Source organism: Pipra filicauda, unplaced genomic scaffold, assembly GCF_003945595.2.
Source record: "Pipra filicauda isolate LSUMZ 115617 unplaced genomic scaffold, ASM394559v2 scaffold548_size709544_pilon, whole genome shotgun sequence".
Classification (NCBI taxonomy): domain Eukaryota; kingdom Metazoa; phylum Chordata; class Aves; order Passeriformes; family Pipridae; genus Pipra; species Pipra filicauda.
In genome coordinates, this window is record NW_024104696.1 from 132,715 (window position 1) to 137,937 (window position 5,223).

The window sequence follows — 5,223 nt, forward strand, 5'->3', positions numbered from 1 at the left end:
AAATTAAAACTCACTAAATCCGGTGTCAGAGACCTGTGTGAGCCCGAGGATGGCAGGAGAACAGAGAAGTGGGAACAGCCCTTGGTTTGTGCCTGTCCCACCATCCCCCAGGCAGCCACGTCACGGAAAACCATGAAAACTGGCGAGCTCCAAAGTGCTTCCACTTCCACCTCCCACCCTGCTGCCCTGACAACAAACCCTGATAACATGGAGGCCCACACACGAGGGAACAGCTACAGCAAACTTCTCGAGTGCTGTCCCCCCAGTTCTCTCACCAAACACACTCACCAAAGCAGCAAACCCCGGAGATGAGGCTCCCGGGAAGGGCACAGTGTTTGGAGAGGGCTGGGAGAGGAGAGCCGGGCCCACAGAGCAGCACCTGCAGCACACGGAGACGGTTCCCAACTCCAGAGGCTCCAGTCACGTTTTCCTGAGAGCAGCACCACAGAACAGCCCCGACCCCCGGATCAGAGGGATGGCCCAAAAATCCCACCGGAGCCGCTCCTTCCCGGCCGAGCAGCCCAGTCTGAAAGTGAAAGCAGCTCCTGCAGTGCGTGTGGAACCCCTGAGCGATTCCATCCTATCACCGGAGCACTTTCAATATTCCTAACAGTTTGCTTAAAGGTGTGCTGTCAGCCCAGGCACTAAAGGGCAGCTCCAGCCTGGAATTCCTGTGGAATGAATCACACCTAGAGGTTATGGAGCATGAATTATCAACTTGTAACAGCTTGGGCTTTTTAGACATTTCTCAGACCAGCACTGCAGCAGAGAAATTCCAACGGGAAACACAGCAAGAACTGCTCTGCAATAACCAGGATGGACAGAGCTGGGGGTGAGGGCTCAGGTCACAGATATCTGTGATCAGGAGCGGTGAAAACCACCCAGTAAATGCAACCAGCACTTCCTCCTGTTGTGTTCCAGCCTTTGTTGGTGTATTTTAAATGGTCTCTGTTAAAGGAAGACAGCCAGGAACCCACAGGCAGCCCCAGAGCAGCCGGAGCTAAACCTGCCCATGGTGAATTATCATGGGCTGAGAACAAAAACACCTCAGAAACACGATCCAGCTCCTCCTCCTGCTCACGGAGCAGTTCCTCTCGCCCTGCCGACCCCCACGGAGCAGAGGGAGAGCCCCAGGCCCTGCTCCAGCCACTGCTGAGCCAGCCACTCGGGCACCCACCGGAGCTGCAGCTGGAGGGAATCGGGCAGGACACAATGGGAATGTAACAGCCCGAAGAAATGGGAACTCAACACTTCAGAACCCTAAACAGTCATTTTACATCTCAAGCACCCAGGCATCTTCAAGTTCCTCTTTCATGTTTCTCCTTGCCATACTTTTGGCAAGTTTAGACCAAACAGGCAGACAGGAATAGGAGTCAGTCCTGTCACCAGTGCAAAGGACAACATCAGACTGGGACACACTGACTGTGTGAGGAAAACTGAATCACTCCAGGGCATCCCAAGCCAGCAGTTGGAGCCACCCTGATGTCCTGAATGCTCTGGGCATGGAAAAGGCTCCTGGGACACTGGCACTGCAGCCTCAGAGCTGCTCCGTGTGGCCATGGCACTGTCAGGGTCCCTGATTCTTTACACTTTCAATCTTTTTCAATTCTTTACAGTTTCAAACCCTCTGCACTGCACCCGAGCAGGTCCCGACGTTCTGCTTCACACGCAGCCACTTGTGGTGGAAAAACCACTCCGGGACATCAAAGCCAACTTCCCTGTGGATCAGAGGCACATAAACACCACTTCCAACCCGCCAGCCTCCAGGCAGGCTCCGCGTGCACCTGCTCTGGGAGAGGAACGTGTTCACCTCGATCACACCTACACATGTGCAGACCTCGACCCTGTTACCAAAACAGACCGAAGAGTTTTGAGTTTTAAGCTGAAGAATGTTTCAGGGGACTATAAACCTGATTAGGCCTGGAAGGCTTTCCTGAGACTGTCACAGTGACAAGTCACAGCACGGTTTTCTCCCGTGCAGAAAACTCCCAGCAGTGTTTCAGTGAGACTCATTTGGGTTTGTGGCTTCAGGAACAGGCTTATTTTAGGAAAATGAGGGTGTAAACATCCAACAAACAGACCCCCATCAAGTAAAGAGCAGGGGCAGAGATAATGCAGCTCAGGCTTCCAGAGGCTCCAGCTGGCAGCCTAAAGAGCTCTGCAAAGGCTGGCACTGCTGCACAGAACACACAATCCTCCTGAACCCACAGCAACAGCACTGGCACGTCACTGTCCACTTAAACATTCCCACCACCAGCTGCCCTGATTCAGCCATCCCCACACAGCTCAGGACGAGCTCAACACTCAGATAATACAAGAACAGTGCGCAGCAGGAACAGCCCCACACAGGCACAGCCCTCCAAACTCACCCCAGAGCAGAAAACCCTTCGGGGGTTTGGATCCCCCGGCTTTGGGATGGCAGCACAGAACCTGCAGGACCTGCCCTTTCATTTTAATTGTAACCGGGTCCCGCTGAGGGGGAGCCGCAGCTCTCAGGCCGATATTTGGGGTTACCCCGAGGAGGGAGCGTGTTTTAGACCTGGCACCAGTATTTAATGAGCTGAAGCCCCCAGCTCGTGGTCTGTCAGCGCTGGCTCTGCTGTTGCAGAGACTTCGGCTCGGGCCGTCAGCAGGACCTGATGGATTCAGGCTTTCAGATGGGATACTGGGAAGGGAATTCTTGGCTGGGAAGGGTTGGGGAGGCCCTGGCACAGGTCGCCCAGAGAAGCTGTGGCTGCCCCACCCCTGGAAGCGTCCGAGGCCAGGTTGGAGCCACCTGGGCTAAAAGTGGATGGGCAGGGGGTGGAAATGGGATGAGTTTTAAGCTCCGAGGCTCCAGCGGGCCCGGTTCGGGGCCGAGGGGGCCGGGGGGAGGACGGGCCCCCCCGTCCGGGGGGGCCCGTCCCCCCCCGGCCCCCTCAGCCCCGAATTGGGCCCGTTCTGGGGGGACCGGGCCGGGAGCGGCGTCGGGCGGAGGGGAAGGACCCGCGGGGGGTGCGGGCGGCCCTTACCTGTGTGCGGGGGCTCCGGCGGGTCCCGGGGGGCTCAGGGTGGGGTCTCGGGTGGATCAGGAGGGTTCGGGGGGGGGGGGGGTCAGGCTCCCGCCCCGCCGCCGCCGCCGCCGCCGCCCGGCGCCATGTCCGACACGGACTTCCGGGAGGAAGGGGCGGCGAGAAACCGGGAACCGGGAACTCGGGACGGGGCACTGGGGGGGAGACGGGGAATGGGAGCGGGGAACTGGGGGAGACAGGGAACGGGGCACTGAGGGAGACTGGGAACGGGAACCGGGAAGGGGAATGGCACCGGGCACTGGGGAAGACAGGGAACGGGGAACTGGGGGAGACCGGGAACGGCACCGGGAACGGGGCATTAGGAGAGACAGGGAACGGGAACCGAGAAGGGCCCCGGGACTGAGAATGGCACCGGGAACCGGGAACGGAGCACTGGGGAAGACAGGGAACGGGAACAAGGAATTGGGGGAGACCTGGAACGGCACCGGGAACGGGGCATTAGGGGAGACAGGGAACGGGAACCGAGAAGGGCCCCGGGACTGAGAATGGCACCGGGAACTGGCCACTGGGGAAGACTGGGACCGGGAACTGCAGGAGACCGGGACTGGGAACCGGGAACGGCACGGGGCACTGGGGGGGGGACGGGGACCGGGAGAGCAGGAAAACCGGGACCAGGGGAACCGAGAACGGCACCGGGGGGGTACCGGGACCGGGAGAACCGGGCCGGGCCAGCAGACGGGAATTACCTGCCGGGCCTTTGGGAACAGCGAGGCCCCGGGACGGTCCGTTACACCTCTCAGGCTTCATTCATTCATTCGCACAGAGTAATTAATCGAGGCGCTCCTGCCACACTTCCCAACGCATCCTTCCTCCAGAGCTTAACCCCGAGCGTCCCGGCTCCGTTCAACCCCGTCCCTGTGCTCTGAGTCCTGGAGCCGTGTCCCCACGGGCCAGCCCCTGTCCATGTCCCCTCCAGGCCACCTGATCCGAGAGCAACTGCCACAGTCTACGGAACCGAAGGGTCTGAAAGCGCCCCCAGCTCTTTATTTGATGTGATACAAACACAAATAAATGAACACAGTGAGAGAACACGCAGGGGTCCCTCAAACACCGAACCAGCCTCCCCCCAGAGCCACCAGCCCCGCATTTCCCTCTCTGGGATCACCTCCTCCTCCCAGCCCAGCCTGCATCCCGGTTTACACGGGAACCCCCGAGGAGGGGATGGAGCAGCAGTGACGCTCCTCTGGGGTGGTGGCACTCGGAGCACTGGGGCTGCCCTGTGCCTGCACTGGTGGGCAGTGTGGGGACATGGCTGAGTGTGTCCCAGCGTGTTGGCCCTCGTATAGGTGTGATGTCCCTGGGAAACGGCCTGGCTTCCCCAGGAACAGCTCCCCCGGGCAGCTGGGCCCTGGGGGGCACCTGCTCTCAGGGAAAATGGGGTCAAAAATGAGAGTTTTGAGGCCCTGATCTCGGAGCAGGTCTGGCCGTGTCAGGGCGTGCCCGGCCGTTGTCACCCGCAGCCAGTTTCTGTTTTTTTCCCAGAGCCTGGAAATCCCCTGACTTTCCGAGGGGGGGTGTTCCCGGCGGGCAGGGCCGGCCTGGGCCAGGCCGCGGTCCGGTCTCCATGACACCCCCGTGCCCTTCGCCCTTTGCCCTTCGCCTCCTGCCGCGAGCGCTGACGGACAGCTCCCGAGGCCAATCACAGCGCTCCGTCGCCGCCAACTCCGCCTCTCATGCTGACGGACATCTCCTACAACCTATCACAGAGCCTCGCCGCGGAAAGCCCCGCCTAAACTAATGACGGACAGCCATCTTGGCCCATCACAGTGCTTCGTCTCCCGGTTGGACACGCAACGAGCCAACCGGAAGCGCATCCGCGCCGCCGGCCCCGCCCCGTCCCTCTGAGGCCGGGGCCAATCAGCGTTCGAGCACGCGCGGGCGGGGCCGGCGGCGTGGCCAATGGGGACGCGCGGCGGGGCGGCGCGAGGCGCGCGGGGCGGGGGGGCGGCGGGGGCGGGCGGGGACAAGATGGCGGCGGCGGCGGCGGCGGCGCGCGCGCGGCGGGGCGGGCGGTAACGGGGCGGCGGGACCGCGACAGGGCCCGGGACAGGGCGGGGGCGGCGGCCGAGGGGCGGCCCCTGAGCTCCACGGGGGAGGCGCAGGCGCGGCGGGGCGGAGCGCGGCGCCAGGGCCCGACCCGGTTCGCCGGCCC

The 5,223-nt window shown here is 61.8% G+C and overlaps 1 protein-coding gene across 2 annotated transcripts in view; it reads right to left on the bottom strand.

Annotated features, from left to right (window-relative positions):
* The window catches only part of SBNO2 (strawberry notch homolog 2), a 46,494-nt gene extending 41,826 nt beyond the window's left edge, over positions 1 to 4,668 (bottom strand). The window contains exon 1 of one of the 2 annotated variants that reach the window (XM_027715830.2): positions 3,758 to 4,668. The gene's annotated coding sequence lies outside the window, so the exon portion shown is untranslated. Of the gene's footprint in view, positions 1 to 3,011; positions 3,056 to 3,757 lie in introns of those variants that run through there. The other variant, XM_027715831.2, reaches the window with a different exon arrangement.
* Positions 4,669 to 5,223: the final 555 nt, after the last annotated feature.